The sequence below is a fragment of the Urocitellus parryii genome, chromosome 7 (assembly GCF_045843805.1).
Source record: "Urocitellus parryii isolate mUroPar1 chromosome 7, mUroPar1.hap1, whole genome shotgun sequence".
In the NCBI taxonomy this organism is placed as follows: Eukaryota; Metazoa; Chordata; class Mammalia; order Rodentia; family Sciuridae; genus Urocitellus; species Urocitellus parryii.
In genome coordinates, this window is record NC_135537.1 from 89,737,086 (window position 1) to 89,756,537 (window position 19,452).

Consider the following 19,452-nt stretch of genomic DNA (forward strand, 5'->3'; position numbering starts at 1 on the left):
CCTATAGTTAGAACAAAGTTTAAATTGCTGTGTATATATAATAGGAATTTCAAGACAACTACTCCCATGTTTTAGAACAAGTTTTACAACACACCCTTGGATGAAGATATCACAAGCCTCTTCAGTTTAAGGAGGATTCTAACTTTATATTTCCACTTAATGAGGCCCCTTATGTTGAAAGACCAATTTAATTAAGAGTACAGGCTTAATGAGCTCATCAAAAACATTAAATGTGAGTAGCCACCAACGGCAACCTCAGGCTGGGAAGGCTGTGGGGAATGCTTCAGGCCCTCCCCCCCGTGGGTGAAGATATGAGGTGTCCAAGTTGCTGTCCAGCCCAGGAGTCATGCAGGTGACCAGCATGGTTAGCCTTCCGGGCTAGTGCCTTCCTTTCAGCTCCAGTCAGCTCATTTCTGCAACCAGAACCCCTCATTTTTCACTCTACACCCAGATATTCCTCCTCACACTTTTTTTCATGGCTTCTTTGAGTGTCTCTGCTTAAATGTGGTTGAGTATGGAAAGAATGCCCTTCATGTCCCAGTAAATGAGCAAAGGAGAAGAAAATAGCTGGGCCATGTCACAGGCCTGTAATCCCAGTGGCTCAGGAGGCTGAGGTGGAAGGATGAGGGGTTCAATGACAGCCTCAGCAATTTAGCAAGGCCCTATCTCCAAATAAAACCTAAAATGGGCTGGAGATATGTCTGTGGTTAAGATGTGTCAGTGGAAAGGAAGGAAGGAGGGAGGGATAGAGGGAGGGAGGGAAGGAGAAAGGAAAGATATATGCATATTTATACTTTGAGATACAACCCTGCCTCCAACCATTCCCCTAAAGTGCTGTGGTATTAGCATTACATTTCCATGAGCTACTTTCCATGAATTAAATCTTCCTATCACTTCTGAAAAACAGTTGTCCCCAACATCTACAGGGAATTGGTTCTAGGACCTCTCTGCTCAAAAACCAAAACCCATGGATGCTCAAGTCCTTTGTATAAAGCAGCATAGTATTCTCATATAAACCATGCACATCCTCTTCTACACTTCAGACCCTCTTTAGATTACTTCCAATACCTAATATGCTATGTAAATAGTTGTTCTACTCTATTGCATTGCAAGTAATGACAAGAAAAAGAAAGCCTTGCATATTCAGTACAGATGCAATTTTTAAAGACATTTTTTAAATTAGTTACTGAATTCATAGATTTGGAACCTGAAAATATGGCCGACTATTCTCCTCCATCTCCCCTCCTCCCCCTCCTTTCCCTCCTCTTCTCCTCCTGTTCCTCCTTCACCCCCCTCCCCCTCTCCCTCTCTCCTTTTTGCTTCTACCTTGTGCCTTATGCCTGGATGAGTTTGAACTGTGCTCTTGGTTTATGGAGGCAAGGCAGTATGTGTTTTGAGTTGCTTCTGAGTCTTTAAGACAGGATGTTTTAGAAGCATCTCCATCTAGTATCTAGTTCCCTTCCCATCTCCTAACACAGGCGTGGCATGCAGATACCTCTGGACTTTAGTGAAGAGGCTGCCTCAGATGTAATACAGGAGAGAAGATAGTTGGTGTCCTTGAAGGTCAATATTTGGCCTTGCTTTTTTCTACTGAACTAAGAAATAACAAACAACGAGGAGACCCAAGAAGTCATCCCACTGTGCAGTGAGCCTGATATTACCCATCATTATGTGTCACCTTCTGGGACAGCTCACTTACGCCCCCCCCCCCCCAAATAATGCTGAAATCAGGTTCCTTCCTATTGATTCCTGCTATTGGCCTAGGCTAGAGGAGAAGAAGTAGAAGATGAAAGAGAAATTTGCTGATGGGGATTGGCAAGGATGTTTGTGGAATGAAGAAGTATCATTTCTAAAGACTCTTCAGAGGGAAAATTGAGAAATTACTCAGCTACTTTCCATTAGGTAAGGGACTAGAATTAGTTAAAAACATTTGAATAACAGATTAGAGAAGCTCCTCTGGGATCCACATTTCAAACTTCAAGCATGTGACAGTGTTACTATAGATTGGATAGTAACAATCTCTGAGTAATAATGGATACTAAACATTCAGTAATTAAGTACAATTTGCAACAAAGCCCATCTTAAACGGATAAGTGACTCATGTGTGTAAACATGATTTCCTCCATGGTAATTAAGCACAAATTGGAAGAGACAGAGTGAGTCAGGCTTAGTCTTCTTCCCACTTTGGTTTAAGGCAGTGCTAGCTTCTCAGTTTCCAAGCTGGCGTCAAAGACCACCCCATCACCCCCAATATGGCATCCAGGCAGGAATAGGACACAGTGGAGGATTTGGAGGTGTTAGAGTGGGAGGGACATTTTGCAGACAAGAGTCAGTAATAGCCACAATTGCAGTGCAGATCTTCCAAACAAAAGTTGAATAAAGAAACTCTAAAACTCAATAATACAATCAATAACTTAGACTTAACTGACATATATAGAATATTTCAACCTGTATCAAGTGGATACACTTTCTTCTCAGCAGCATATGCATCCTTCTCTAAAATAAACCATGTAATATGACATAAATCAACTCTTAGCAAAATACCAAAAAGTAGAGATACTACCCTGCATTTTATCAGATCATAATTTAATGAAATTGGAAATCAATGACAGAATAAAAATAAAAATTACTCCAACACCTGAAGACAATATACTACTGAATGAACAATGGGTTGCAGAAGACATCAAGGAGGAGATTAAAAAATTCTTAAAGGTAAATGAGAACATATACACAACATATGGAAATCTCTGGGACACTATGAAGGCAGTACTAAGAGGAAAGTTCATTGCATGCAGTTCATTCCTTAAAAGGAAAAAAAAATCAACAAATAAATGACTTCACATTATAAAACTCAAAGCCCTAGAAAACGAAGAACAAATCAACAGCAAAAACAAAAGAAGACAAGAAATAATTAAAATTAGAGCTGAAATCAATGAAATTGAAACAGAAGAAACAATTTTTAAAATTGACAAAACAAAAAGTTGATTCTTTGAAAAAAATAAATAAAATTGACAGACCCTTAGCTACTCTGGGAAACCAAGCAGCCAACTCAGGGACCTGCCCAAAAGGAACACAGAAAACACAAATTACTCCCTAGACCACATCCATCTAAGTAGGAAGAGTGTGATTGAAACACGTCCAGATTTTTGCCATTTCCTAGGTTCATTACTTTCCTATAAGAATTATGCTGAATTTTCAGGAATGAATGCTGCATTTCTGTTTGGCTTTGGTAAGACAGAGTGGGGTAGTTTTTAGATTATGGAGCTGACAGAGCTGGGGAGACCTAGGCTTGGGGAAGTGATCAGACAGCAGACAGCCATAGGTCAGCTCTGGCTGTGTCAGCAAGGAGAAGAGAGGACCACTCCCAGAACTGACTTAGGGAATCCAAGAGGAGGAAGGCTGGGGTCAGGAAGGGGATGGGATGTGGGTGTACCTGCCTGGAGGGAGGCACATCTCTGGTGACCTCTGTCTCTTCTCCCCCCTCCACCTGCCTCTCAGACTCACTTCCCACCCGCAGCTGCTAAGAACCCATCTCTGTTTTGTTCTGGAGTCCCCAGGTCCAGGGCTTTCCTATCTACATATTTTACCTTGTCTCTGCTCAGATATGCAGTGACTAGATTCTCCTCTCTGCTTGTTTCTTTATAAATTCAAAGGCACATGAGATTCCTTGTTTTAAACACAGTAAAAAGTGGGATCAACTAAGTACCTAAGAATAGCCCCATAACAGGGCTGAAAGGAGCTGGGATCTTAACTTAGAGAAAGGAAGGGGAATGGGATGGAAAAGAATAGATCCTGCTATAAATGTCTTGGGGAGGACACATATCTGTTCATCCCAAGCCCTGCCCCACCAAGTGGCCTGAAGTTCTAAAGACATTTTTTCTTTCTGTCACTGGCCTCTCCTGGGTCTGGTGTCTGTTCCTGATATTCTCCTTGAAAGGTTTTGTGGTCTTGTCCAGGATCCCCAATGATGGCCAAGGCTAGCCTGACCATCCAGGCTGCAAGGGGTCTGTGTCTGTTTATTGACAGCATCAACAATTATAAATCATTGACAGAATGATTAAAGGCTGGAAGCCACAGTTTATTTTTTGCTTGCTAACTTTCTAAGACTGTTGTATAGATATTTGCTACTCCTTTACAACATCATATTTAAAAATATTTAAATGTACCACAAATATAATTCCTGTGATGTATTCTAAAATAAAACTGACATATATCCTTTTAAAATATGTCTAAGAAATCTGAATATTACAGTGGTTTTATATCCACTGTCATCCTCTTTAATAATATGTGAGTAAATTCTTCATTAATGTTAGAAATTCAACATTGTTTATTTTGCTCCTTGAACATAGGATTCTCCCACATTCCTCCAAATTTTACCCTGATTAATGTCTCTTATGCTTTAAGGTCTCTGATTTATCATTGTCTCTTGAAGCAAAATATATGCAAGTTAAATTTTAATTTTTAATACTTCTAATGGTAACAGATTTTCAATTAAAACTTTTATGAATTAAGTTATTACTGTAGGTGTTAGCAGAATGAAATTGACCAAAAACCATACGTATCACAAATATTATTAAAATTTTTAAGAGTAGAATTTCACTGGAAATACATTTTTTAGATCAAAGAGCTTCACCCCTCAATTTATGTATCCAAAGGAACATTACTTAGTGTTTGAAAAAAAAACAGGGTTCAGTATCATTCTGTTCTTATTTTTGTTTTGCTTTAGTTTTACAGACTTAAATACTGAGAAACTTATTTACAAACCTAAGCAAAGGCCTTTCCATATAGCAATGCCATTTGATTCTTTGAACGTCGTATATATGTGATTTCAAAAATCTCATTGGGGTCCATCATCAGAAGTGATTTTTAATTCTCTATTAATGGACAACCTGATTTTGCCCCCTTTCAAACTTGTTGAAGGTAATGAATTAGAAACTCACCTTCTGGGAAAAGCGATGGATCGTCCATCATCAGAGTCGTTTCCTTTTCCTTGTGACTTAGTCACAGCCATGTGCAGTACCTGGGTTTTGTCTCACAGAACATGTGCCCTTTCAGAGCAGGGAGGGATACGACCGGGCTCTGTGAAATGGGAAAAGGTACATTGTGAGAGGGCAGGCCTCATGTTCTCAAGTAGGTATATCTTATTGTAACAGTGTGCAGGGAAGTCAAGGATCTAGAGAGGCTTCTCTGAACCCCCACACCAAACATTCCCTTGTCAAGCTCCAGGCCACACAGGGTCCTTCTGGAGACCAGTACCTCAGGATAGTCTGACCTTGACAGCACTATAGCCATGACCTTGAGGTTTTTTCTGCACAGAATCAAAAGTTAATGGTGCGAAAATGTGCTTCTCACCTGAATGAGCTTTGTTTTTTACAAGCTATTTCTGCATATGCCAGTGCTGAGCTGCAGATCCCCAGAGGGAGCTTACCACAAAGAACAGCAGCCATCTGCATGGTGGGAAGCACCAGGTGAGATTTAAGGGTCACATTTAAAGCTAATTAAGACTACAGGACGAATTTTATGCTAGATAATAATTTATTATCTACGTATAGAGGATCATTATTGGAACAATAAGTGCAGTATTTAAAACTTCCTAGGGATCAATTAAATATAAAGAAGTCCTGCTTTCAGACTACAAGTGTCACAATTCAGTTCTCATACCACAAAAGTTTAAAGTGATTATTTAATTTAGTTACTGAGATTCTGTAATAAAAAAATAGTTGGGTATTTCAAGGGTTTATCATTTTCTCCTTGTCTATCGACTTCCAACCTGTGAAATTAATTTGTATCCTCATTTATTCATTCAATTTACTCATTCATTCAGTATTTATTGAGTGCCTACTGTGTTCCAAACACAATAGAGCATCAGCATCAAAGTTTCTTCTGCTTTATGGAGACTGTGGTCTGATGGTGAAAACAGACACTGAGCAAGCAAACAATCTTTACTTTCTACTTTAGATATGAATAAAATATGATAGGGGATTACAGAGTAACAAGATAAGGGAAATTTTGAATGTAGCAGTCAGGAAAGAATTCTGTAAGGAGGTACTTCATGAGTGATGGACAGGAGTTTCGGAAAGGCATCAAAGACAATTTTCTGGGTACAAGGAGCAGCAAGAGTGAAAACCCTGGTGTAACAGAGAGCTCGGTGTGTGGCGAAAACAGGGACAGAGTCAATGTTATTACAGCCAGTAAGTGAGTGGGAAGGCTGAAGATGCTGAGGATGGGTGAGGGGTGCCTGTAAGCCCGAGGGTAGGGGACGGATTTGGATTTTCCTGCAAGGGTTTTAGCTGGAAAGAGCATGATTGGATTTACATTACAGTCCTGTCTGCTAGTCCTTTGCACACTAGACTTCAGGGAAGGAGGGAGACCTAAGAGGGGTGGATTCCAGGAGTCTGGAAGGAGAGTGTACCATCCTGGACCAGGGTTGCAGTTGGGGTATCGGGAAAAGAATTTCAAATGTGGAACCAGTGGGATTTGCGGATGGATGGGGAATAAAGTGCTATAAATAGAAAGAGAACAGAGGCAGGGAGGGACTGGTAGGAACTAGAGTTTGATTGGGGAATGAAGGTGTAGAATGTGTGTTAGGAAAAAGCAGAGGCCAAACAGGAATCAGGAAATATTAGTTTGGAGCTCAAGACTGAGATACCCCTCTGTGGGTTATTAGTGAAATTAAAGGGGGAAAAGATAGTTAAAGTCACGGTCCAATTATGTTCATTTTCTGAGTACACAAACAGATATAAGGAAGCCTAATCATCTTTAAATAAAAAGCCTAGCTGCTGGTATACAAGCCTTTTGTGGCTCATTAACCAAAGACAGGTTTCTTACATAATTTTCTTCTTCATTTTTACTTGTGAATAAAGAAAACAAAAGATAATGTTGTTTCTTTCTGGATAATCTGAGACCACATATGTTCACGTAATTTTGCATGACCCACAGGTTGTATTGTGAAGTGTTTTGATGGTCTTCCTACTTGCCTAAGTGTGGCACTTAAACCTGTGCCTGCAGAATAACTAAATTGTCATGGCTGTTAGCCATACGCAGAAAAAAGTGTGGCAAGGTTGGAGAGGGTCAGTCATTTAAAACTGATGAGAAGTCTGCATTTTCATACCCTGGTCTAGACTTCCTTGGGTATTATTTATTTTATTTTCTTAGTGTTATTATTTTGGATAGTCACATGTTACTACTGAAATTCCCATCTGGCAAGTAATATTTGTGTGTGTGTAGTCATCCGTCAATCTATTGCTACAGGGACTTGATGGATCCCTGTGAACAGGACAGCATACCTAGTCATTCGGCTCTGTTCAGTTTTCTGTGTGGCAGAAATTATTATAGGGACCCGTATACGAAGTGCTGAGTTATTTATCTGTGGAATTTATTAACATGGAAATAGATAGAACTGCTTCTTTGCTCATACCTTCATACATGCAGCAGAGCAGTAGCCTCCCTTCCACACCTGCCATACAAATGCCTGGGTTATGAATTCATCTCCCAATTTTCAGCTGTGTGCAGGTCTTGTCAGGAGACTCTGTCAAACATTTAGAAGTGAGAACAGCCTGTGGTGAGGCAAATGCTTCTAGGACACATAAATCTAATTGATAGAGGACCATTGGAGACACCTTATAGCCAAGTTCACCTTACTTTCCGGGGGGGGGGAGTATTTTATTTCCTCTTTTTTTCAACCCTATGTAAGGCTCAACAGATTACTATGAGATGGGAGTGGGTGAGTTCAGTAATATTTGTCCTTTAAATTGGACACTTTTACCCCCATTATTGGATTTTATTTGGCTATGGGTGAGTGATTTTCTTCCCCTAATTTCCATATATCTTTGTGTGCTACAAGAGTTTTTCAAGCAACATGATTTTTGTCCCAAGGTATTTTTAGAGATATATGTGATTCCTTCAGAATGGAAAACCATCGTTGCTCTGTCTTCAAATTCCCAACATCTTTTCTGTTTGTTCCCTCAGAGATGAGACCCAGTTCTGTGGTATTGATGATCTATCTATGCCTACACCATTAAACAAATCAATATAACAATAGACCCCCCCTTCAAACTTCCTGTTTCCTCTTGTTTCCTAGTTACTGTGCTTTTGAGGCTGTTTTAAGAGCCCAGGATGTCAGTCTTAGTGCAGTCATCATATTCTTAGAGATGTGTGCTGGAGGAGGGGTGTTGGCAAATGGACGTGGTTTTCCATAGTGCAGACCAAGGGCAGCCATAGTTATAGACAAACAGATGTCTCAGAGGTATGGCTCCAGCAGGTTCCACACACTGGGATTCAGTGAAAACTACTCCACCAGGAATCAGCTTCAGAAATATATAGGAAGACACCCTCCCTGACCTGACTCAGGCCTCCTGAATCTTTCCATCTGGCAAGGGCCCCGAGCATCTGTCTGTAGAAGTCTCCCAGATAACTCTGGTATATGGTCTGAGCTGGGGACCAGGTTCCTGCCTTGTAAAGTGTTAGCCCTCTCCAGGCCCCTCCTCTTATGTGGTACTGCCATTGGCACTGCTTTCTTAGCTCTAAATTTTCACTTGAAAAGGTTTTTAGATCCTTAAAAAAATAAAGCTCAAATCAAGTGTCATCAAGACTGTGCAATGAGCCTGTAGATTTAAAATACATAAGCAATTTAGAGCAGCAACTACATCATTGTTTTTAAATAAGTTAGATGAGTAGTGTCAAGTTCCATTACACAGGAAACACAGGGAGAAAAATTTCCCAGATTCATTTAAATTTATTCTGCATCTCATTTTTCAGCATTTCTTGGGTAGTAATCTAAGTTTATTCAGTCATGAGCATTAACTGAGTGATTACTATATTCAAGAAATCATGCTAGGTGCTGATTCAATGCCAGGCATTTATTTTGATCCTCAATTTGAAAGGAGATTCATGAATAGTATTGAAGTGCATGGGTTTACTCTCAGAAGTGAAAGCCATTGTTTGAAGGTCTAGTTTGATTCAAGTAGGTACTTAGCAAAGTCTGGATGATGGGAGACACCCACACCCCACCTCTGTGATTCAGGGCCCCAGCATGTTGCAGTTATACCAAGGACCAACTGGAACCCTCTGTTCATGAGCAAGTGTGTCTGAGATCCCACAATAGTCTGTGACCATAGGAGCTGACTTCTTTTGCAGACAGGAAGCCAGCCAAAACCCGGGTTGGTGTTGCAGGTGGACCTCCCTGTCCTCAACACACCAGGCAGTGCCAGGTCCTGGCAGGGTGTCTGCCTGTGGGTTCCTGCTGTGGTTCCAGTGCATACATAGCAATCTAAGGTGGAGGCTTGTCACTGTCTATCTCTGACTCCTCCCCACTTGTGTCTTCTGTCCCTAAAGCCAAGGACCACTTAGCACAGTACTGCTAGGCACTGCCTCTCTCTAGGGTAGCTCACTGATAGCTCCCTTGAATAGCTTGTGCCTTGGAATGCCACCTCTTGACTCCAGACTGGAGGGAGTAGAACTTTCCTCTACCAACTCAGGTCCATAGTCAGATTAACAGGAGAAAATTCAAGTTTAGTCACATATACACAAGAAAGCTCAGTCAGGAGTAACTAAACAGTGGGGGAAATGGTTTACACACCAGCTTAATTGGGATGAGGCATGGATAGGATTTCTAGGGAGACTAAAGAAGATGTGAGAGAAACTAAACAGAGGTCCAGAAGCTTCTGATAAAGGTTGTTTATGCAGTTTCTCACCCCAGTGCTAAGGGCCAGTCTCCTTTTGGATGGGAAGTTCCCCAGCGTGGGTTATTGCACCTTTATTCTCAGAGAGCTCTTCCTGAGACCCAAAAGGGAGGCTCAGAAAGGCTTCTTCTAGGTTTCCTCTTCATGCCATTCTGGTTGGTCCATTCGAGATCCCAGAGGCTGTGTCTAGGTCGTCTTGCCTCTAGTTCCTATGTTCTTAACCCTGACTTCTCAGACCTTTTCACTTTTCCATTTGTCAGTCCAGTCTGTGGTATAAAGAAATGAACTAGGTCTTGCAGACTCCAAGGTGGAAATCAGCACCTTCAGCATGGCTCAGCTGTGACCAAGGCTTGCTCTGAGAAGTCCCTCCAAGGCTTCCTGTGTAAGGCCAAACATTAGAAGCACACATTAGGTGTAACAAAGCAGAATTGCTCAATTGCCATGAGAGGGTGGAAATGTAATGGCTCCACACAAATACAAGCATAGAACAGTCTAGGGCCACCTGGTGTGGGACCAGAGCTCTTGGGACAATATTACTATAGTGTAAAAAATTATATCATGCTCCCGAAAAGCCGCTGAACCATCTAGAGAGTGTTAAACTTACTCTATCCTAAGTCTTCAACTTTCATAGAAAAAAGAGTCTAGAATGTCCACCAGGGGTAGGCAATAAACATGCCTGATCTTCAAGGAGAAACTGGGGTGTGTGGAGATGGGAGGTAAGTGTTAGAACTAGCTGTATGGTGGGGGTGGGATAGTGGTCCTGGGGGTCCAGATCCCAGCTGGGGTTTGCAGGGATGATTGGGGTCACTGAGGAGGCACTCCCACTCGTTTTATTTCTTTTATTTCTGAGCAGTGGGCATTGCACGTTCTCTAGCTTGAATCACTTGGGCAAGTGAGTGATTCATTTTCTCTGTGCCTTTGTTGAAGATGCAGTGTAGTACCATTAACCCCCAAAGCCTGTGGTAAGAGGTAAATGAAGACATAGAGTTCTTAGGCCAGTGCTTGGGAGGTGGCATCTTGGATGCCATCCAGCCCTGATGCCTGTCTGCAACAGCCCCAGCACCAGCAGCTCTCATCCCTGGCTTGCCCAGGTGCTTTCCTGGGCTTCTCTAGGTGCAGGGGCCTGCGAGGCAAAGGCTCCTTCACACCTCTGCTCTGTGAGCAAGAGATTAAACTGTTTGCTGTATTTAGTTATCTTTAGCCTGTTCTGATGAAGGTTTTTTTTTTTTTCCCAAAGCATGTTTTTATTTTCATTTTATTGTAGGCACAAATCTTTCTTATGCAGCTGCTTAATGTTTGCCCAAAAGAAACTTACTCCTGGGCTGGGGATGTGGCTCAAGTGGTAGCATGCTCGCCTGGCATGCGTGCGGCCCGGGTACAATCCTCAGCACCACATACAAAACAAAGATATTGTGTTCGCCAAAAACTAAAAAATAAGTATTAAAATTCTCTCTCTCTCTCTCTCTCTCTCTCTCTCTCTCTCTCTCTCTCTCAAAAAAAAAAAAGAAAAGAAAAAGAAAAGAAAGAAAGAAACTTACTCCTCCTGCCCAGATTTTGTATTTGAGCATCACATCTCTGTTCTTCCAAGTAGCCCAGGGATGCACGGTGGGTCTCTGAAGCCAAGTGTGGGCAGTGGAGAGCACTCTGCAGTGACAGGACCTGAGATCTCAAGACCTTCAACTGTGTTATCCTACACATCTGCAAAGTTGGATAAAAGGAGAGATAGCTTGTTATTCCTTAACAAGAACATTGGGTTTTAACTACCCAAATAAGCCTGCTTTAAACAAATTCAAACACATGAACACAAAGGAGATCAAGCACATCTTGTGACCCAGAATACACATGCCCTCCATAGGGTTGGAGGCAGTGGTAACTTCTCTTTGACATTCCATGAACAACACTCTTCTATCCAGATGTGGCCACCAGAAGAGCACTGTCTCTGGGAGTCTCCAGGGAGCCAGGCAGAGCCTCAGATAAAAGCCTATTCCCAGGCAAATCCTTGGAGAAAGGATTCTTGAGGAGGACATGAGTGCATTATCTGATTAAGTTGAGTTCCTTTCCTTGGTATCGAATTGCTTTGGCCTTATACCAAAGAGCTCAGCCTTTTCCTACAGAGGTTGAAATTTGTCTGTTTGACTCATGAATGATTTAAGCCTTTTTTTATTTCCTCTGAAACTTCTCTGGTAAGCTTGCCTCCATTTATAAACACATCAAAGCCTAGTAGGAAAAATAATAGAAGAGAAAAGCACCTTTAGATTAAGCTTCAAATAAGACTGAATTGGTTAGTCATCTGAGATTAGTGTGGCTTGTGAGAGAGTGTACACCAAGCTATGGCTGTCACCCTTTGTCTATTCTAATTCCTCTTTGAAACTTAAATTATTGACATTAGGTCATATCTGTAAGGGAGTCTGGTGAACTCTAAGATTGAACTAGCTACTGCCCAATTTGAGTTTTGTGCATTCTAATAGAGACAAAGAAATCAACTTATAATCAAGTATTATAAGAATAGGCCAGAACTAATGTCTTGATAATAAAAATATCCAAAGTTTACATGATGCTATACAATAATTTTACAGCATAATGAAGAAAGGGCCAGCACGAAGTCTAGCTGCCTCACATGCTCACATCTGCTTGAATTCTAGTGGAAAAAAGTCCTCAGTGGTACCCAAGACTTGCTTCCTAAATATCATCAGCACAACTCTTTGCTAAAACAAAGCTGAACTTATTCCATGCCATGTTGAGGGAAACACCACTTAAGGGAGCAGGAGGCATACCTCATTATGGTTGGGGGAGGTCTCATGGGGAGTCTGAAGCCTGGTTTACAAAGCAGGGCTTTCAGCGTGGTGCTTGCCCAGTTGAGGATTGGTGGAAGCAGGTGTCCAGAGTCTCCAGGTGTATGCACGTATGTTGATAGTTTCCATTGAAAGGTTGGTGGGTTTTTTCACAAGTTTCCGCATTGAATTATCAAGTTCTCTGCCTGGTCAACAACCTCATGAAAGAGATAATGATGCTAATCATGATGATTAAGTGAAATTCATGAAGCAGATGTGCATGTAAATTCATTGTCCAAGCTGTGCATATAGGGCAGCATGTATGTGGAGCCATAGGGTTCTTCACTCGAAAATTCTCTGTGTCATGAAGGACAGGAAGCTGGGAAGGAAATAAAATCACAGTAACACAAAGCAATCAATAATCTGAAATTCATTTTCACTTAACTTTAACAATGAATTGTACCCCAGTGTCCCAGTGTCTTCACCTCTGGACTCCCACTTAATTATTCCCTCCCAACATGATGTGAGAGGAGAGGAGATCTCTAAGACAGGGGGTCATTCAGCTGGAGCCTGAGCTCTGTCCCATTTGGAAGCACACTAGGTGTTCACAGATGCTGGGACTGTGGTACGTGCTGTAAGTGCCTGTGGATGGTCACTGAGGCAAACACAGTGCTTACTCAATGAATAGCTTTAGGTCACCAGGAAACAACAACAATTAAGGATTTCCGAATCACACTATTTTTATGCTTAAGCCCAGTTGATTTGGACACAGGTCTGATCATATCACTCATACTTAACTTTTGAATAAATCCAAAGCCAACAAAATGTTAGCGTGGCAATGTGTAAGTGTTGTATTGAGTGGATAAGCAGTGGATATTCATGATTTAAGTTCATAAAGAACAAGCATCATAGATTCTCTCACTACCAAAAAAAAATCTAATGCTGAAAAAGTAGGGGAAAATGACCCCACTCTTATTTAGAAAAAAACTCCTTTGCAATTTTGATTTCCCAATTATTAGAACATTGCCATATATTATACTGTCACAGGAGAGTGGGGTGCTGAAGCTCCCAACCTCAGGTCTCATGTTCTGAAAAAAGAAAATTTAAAGTCAGACACCAAAAGTCATGCAAGAGAATTTTATTTTAAGTCAAGACAAAATGGAAACGGAGCAAGAAAGGGGTGAATGCAGAGTAAGGCTGAGCAGAGAGCACTCTCAAGGGATAGCAGGGCCATCTCTGTGGAGGGAAAGACAAAGGAAACAGTGCTGTCTCCAAATTTATTTATATTTGATGCTTGCCTTGAGAACTGGCGTCCACTGTCTTCAGTCTCATCATTCAGGTGTTCATCCCCCTCCTTCTCTCTGGGTGGTGAGTTTTCAAACCTAGTTGGCCCTCTCTGGAACTGTCATGGTGGCTATCCTACTCAGGGGGCTTCATCTACAAGTAAGTCCTATGTAAATGTGGGCACTGAGGTCAGCGACTGGTAGCAAGTTACTTTCCTGTACCTGCACCACTGAAGAAGCCCCCTTCTGAGATCGAAGGAGACCAGCAAAGAAACTGGAAGCCATAACTCCCAGTTATATCTTGATCTTTATGGGCTAGTCAAGAATTAGTCCCTTAGTCCTTCCTTCATGATGTATTCCCCCATTTAGCACCTTTTACTTTTGTTTCTTTATTCTCAAGGTCTGTGCACTGGTGTTTTTCTGCTACAAGTTATTTGCTCATCTGCCTTGGTAGTAACTCAAAGAAACCTTTAACTTCCAGTAAGCCTTTAAGCTTTCCATTCTACTGCTCATGACTACTTACTATCTAACAATGCAAACTTATCGATTAGTACCTAAGGTTTGTATTTTTCTGTTCTCCTCTAAGAAGTGTAGATATGATCAAGAAAAGTTCAAATGCATGAGATTGAACGCTGGCTTACAGTTCTTGTCAATGAAAACTAAGGTTCATGTTAGTTCATTACAAATTCCTAACAAGATTAGGAAAATTAACCAGAGAGCAATGTCCTGTCTCCATTTTTTTCACATGCTTCTTGCCCTGGCCAAATTCCCCATAGCTAATAGCCTGTCTGCCATCCCAAATTCTCAGCAATTTCAAATAGCCCTGGTATTTCTCTGTGTGTTCTATTTTACATGGGTGGCCATTGGCAGACTGGCCATGGACAGATGTGCCCCATCCTGAAGATGGCAATATTTTGAAAAAAGAGCCTCTTTGGGTTGCTTGAGAAGTAAAGCCACCAGTTGAGCAGAGCAGTTGACTTAAGAATGTACATATCCTCTTGCTTATAGGGTGAGTGCTGTGGAAATAAACACCACCCTAAGGAGACCAGCAAAGGTGAGCTATTCTGGTCTTATTGTAGCAATCGAGTCAGCACCTATCATTTAGGTTCTACCAGACTCTAAGGGAGAGAAGTAGTAAATATTATAGGGCAAAAAAGGGAATTTTCAGATATAGCCTGTTGGAGCCTGATGATGGAAAGAAGCTGGAGGCAGACACACCCAAAACAGGTGTGTGAATAGGAGGATGTATCTGCCTTTCCCTGGTCAGTCCTACATAGGAATCAGGGAAAAAAATTAAGGAGGCTGTAAGTTATTAACTGAGTCTTGGCCATTTTGAGCCAATTATTAAGAGTTCTGATTTGTCACTAGAAATAGCATTCCATCCATGCAAGAGTGGCCTTCAGCAGGCTGGTTCCTAGGTTGTTGCTTGGTTAGGTGGCTGCAGGTTGTGAGTCAAAATTCTATTTTTTTCTGCAAAGTCTGGCTGTTGTCTATTTGTATATTCAGTCTTTTGGTGGAGATATGTGTGAGCATTATAATGGAGCAGAGCTGATTCTAAAATACATTTTGTTTCATAATAGTTTTAATTTAGATTGTAATAAACATAAGCATAGCCAGGTAAATCAGGAATAAATTATGTTCTACAAGTTTTTCCCCCTTTGGTATTGCATGGAGTATCCCAGTCTGTGGGACTAAGACATGAATCACAAAGGAAGGAAGCATTGAGGAGATTTTGTTAGTAGCAAAATTAACTGTGGGAAATGTCTGGCTGAACTTGGCATCTCCTGGTGTCTGTTTTATATTGAGACCTGACTTGGTGGATACTTCTGAGTATGTTTTTTTTGCATGAAAGTGTTCATGATCTCCTAGTCCCCAGTTTATGGAGCAGGAGACCTGGGAAGAGATGGAACATGGCTTAAAAGAGGAAGGAAAGACATCATGGGTTGGTAAGGAATGAAGGAAGAAGAAAGAGCATCCAATTGAAATTCCATAGGCTAAAAAATACATACAGAATCCTAGAGTCTATATCATTTTTAAAAGCAACCTGTTAAGACCATATTTAAGAAGTGGAACTGACCTTAACTTGCTGGACCCTCACTGAACACTTGTGCTCTACTGGGAGCCTGGCACTGGAAATAGTCTATGATACCTTAATAGTAGTCTTCAACAATGTGAGGGAAACAGAATGTGCTCTGGGACTGTGGGACTGCTTGAGCCTTGCAGATTTCCTATTCAAATGAAATGGCTACTAAGAGATACAAATGGTGCACTTTAATGTTACTTTTACATAAGGGGTGAGGAACCTAGTTATTTATGGAAGACTTACCATGCAAGGAGGGACATGGTTGGATGTGTGGAAAATGGATAGAATTCTAGATCTCGGGGAAATTCAGGAGGCCTTATAGATAGGGATAGGAAGGTAGATATAATGCAGGGGAGACAGTGGATATGGTTCAGGAGTGGACAACTCCAGACTCCTCCAGTCTCCATGAGAAGGATGCAATTTTCTTGCCCCTGGGGAGTTATCACAACACACTTGACGAGTCTCACATTTCCATTCCCAGGCTCAGAGTCAGCATACCGTCTTTGCTGGTGCATGTTTAGACATTTATTTTTTTCTGCATGTGTTCCCACCATTGCACTCTGCAGACGAGCAGGAGAGGAATTTGATAAGCAGTTTGTATTTTTGTCAGTTACACCAAGTCACATCTCTTGTCTGCCCTTCTAATCACACAGAAGCCTCCAAAAGCCCATGAGGCATGAAGTTCCCAGGGCTTATAAAGTTATTGAGGCAATGTGAGAAGTGGAGAATAGACATCAGGAGACACAGAGGATCCTCCCTTTGGCTCCCTGAAACATCCACCCATGACTTTCAGAACATGACTTGCTTCCCGCATTCCCCGCAGATACCTGGATTCACCTGTGAATCTCTGAAGCACCACTCTCAACAGGGGACAGATCTGTCCCCCAGAAGATATTTAATAGTGTCTGGGAACATTTTTTGTTGGCCCAGCTGTTGAAGATGAGAGGGTTGCTACTGCCACCTAGTGGGTAGAGGCCAGGGAGGCTGCTAACCATCCTACAGTGCACAACACAACAGCCCCTAGGAGGAGAGGGTGATGTAGCCCCAGATGGCAGTAGTTCCAAGGTTGAAGACCCTGCTCTGGATCTCCCAGGAAGCCTTGGAGACCTGGAAAATTCCATCTCTTCCCAAGAGCAGTATCCCTTCCTATCTTTTAAAGCAGACATAATCATGTCCACTTACATCTGAAAATCACAACTAGGAAATCCACTAAAATCCAGAGTGCAATCCAGCCAGATGACATTAGCTGGAAACAGCACTCGTGTGACCCCCTGCAAGTTGGAACTCAAGTCACAGGTATTCCACCTGTCATCACCTATCACACAGTACCATGAGAGCAGTGTGGGCTGGGGTGCTCCTGCAGCTCAGGTGTGCATGTTGTACACTCATTGAGCAGATTTCACCATGACAGAATATTTCAGAAACATTTCTGTGCAGTCTCTCTCAGAAATGTTTCTCTCACTGCAGATTTCACCGTGACAGAATATTCCAGAAACATTTCTGTGCAGTCTCTCTCAGAAATGTTTCTCTCACTGCCTAGTTTCCCAGGCAACTAAATGTATTAGCACAAGTATATGCATACAAGATTTTTATGGGAAAAGTAAAACAACATAATATTAAATATAGGTTCAACAAATATTCATGATCATGTAAATCTGAGGCATCTGCCATCACTTTGGGAATAGCTTATGTTTCCAACTTGGAAGCTCTCCTAGGAGGCCTGCGTGGTGTTGGCTGTGGTCTGGTCTGGGTGGAGTTCTGGTTGGTTGCTTGCTGGCTTCATGGCTAAGTAGATGCAGAGACTAGTTGGTGTGCTGTTTGGGGAAGTGCCTGGGGACCTTTTGCGGTCAGTTCCAGTGCCAGGGCTTGAGTGATACCTATATCCATTAACTCAGATCATGAAGCTGAAGGATCCCTTGCACTAGGCTAGAGACGCTTGGATCTGGAGTGGAGGAAGGGCTGCTGAAGCAGCCTTGCAATGAGGAGAATTCAGGAAAAATCTTCCTAAATGGTAGGATCCCTAAACTGAGCCTGGAGAAGTTAGGGTGACCAAGCAAAGGTGTTAACTATACAGGAAGCAAGAACAACAGGAGTTAAGCCTGAGCACCCAGCTCACAAGTTTAAAGGTAGGGCCCCCTGGAAGGAGAAGAGAGGTCCCAACCACAGGGGTCTCACTGGAGTTTATCTGGAAAGTAAGGGACCACTGATATGGTCAGCAGAATGAAGCACATGGCCTTGTGCTTTCAATTTTATTCTGATAGGACTAATACATAAGGGATTTGTATTTATTAAGACATCTCTGGACCTATTCCACAATATCAGGTGGTTAAATGTATTTATCTACATTTTTATTGACCTTTCAATGAACAAGTAAGTGTATATGCATGCATGTATGTGTATGCAGAGAGCACATGCCACATTCTCCGTATGCTAAACAGCACACACATGTTCTGTCCCTCATCAGATAACAAACCTCTAAGTGGATAATTCTCTGCCTGTGTTATAAACTCACATCCCAGCATTTTTGCATTGCTATTGGTGGGACTGCATGTGACATGATTTCATCCCTGTATTCCTTTAAAACTGAAGGCTCAGGCCCTCCTATGACATCGTATTCCTGGACAGTTGGAGGTGGGCACTGGCAGTTTTCTCTCACTGCTATGAATAATCTTTCCTTTATAAGATAAAGACCCTGTGCACACATGCATTTCCCTGAGAAATCTTAGCTTTACAGAGGTATTTGCAGTAATGAAATCTATCTAATTAACCCTTCTGAAATCCGTGGGGGACTGAGAGGAGTCCCTTACAACAGAATTATAAAGTATTTTCCATTCCCAGTAATGTTGGTGATTATCCTCATGAAAATGTGTGGGCTTTATGTTGTTGAGGACTTCCTAGAGAAATCAGTCATGTTTTCTTTGCAATAAAGTAGGACAAAGTAGAATCCACTTCCAGTGATGTCAGCAGCCTATTATAATAGGCTAAAACATCATCAGTGATACTGAAGTAATAGATTCACTTGCTTTTGGTTATTTTGTCATCTATACCATTCTTCGATATTGGAGACCTAGTGAATGAGTATGTCATTCAAGAAGATTTCAGAATGCTAAACATGGAATGATGTATTACATGGAAATGCATACAACTGAGGATATGTGAATATTGGTCAAATCAAACAAAGTATAAGTAATTGTTATTTGTAGTTTCCTCTTCAGGGTATCTTTTTTAAACATGTGCCTAAACCCAAATGTCTAGCAGTGAATAGAGTTTGCTAGAGCTTTCATAGAAAAGTACCACTAGTCAAGTGGAATAAAAATGGGTATTTATGGTCTCACAGTTCGGGAGGTTAGAAATCAGTGTCAACAAGGTTGATTCTTTTTGAGGGCTGAGAAAGGAGATGTATTCCAAACCTTGCTCCCTGCCTTCCATTGGTTTGCTAGCAATCTTTGGCCTTGCTTGGCTTGTAGAACCATCCCAGGTTTCTCCCTGTACGCATCTATCTCAATCTAAATTTCCTCTTTTATACGAAAGTCATATAGGATTGGGAACCCCCAATCCCTGCACTCCAGGATGACCCCATCTTAAGTAACTATAGTTGCAATTATCCTCTTGCTAGATAAGATCATATATTGAGG

The 19,452-nt window shown here is 41.6% G+C and overlaps 1 pseudogene; it reads left to right on the forward strand.

Moving 5' to 3' along the window:
* Positions 1 to 6,052: 6,052 nt before the first annotated feature.
* Positions 6,053 to 19,452, forward strand: part of LOC144256029 (catenin delta-2-like) — a 67,769-nt pseudogene continuing 54,369 nt past the window's right edge.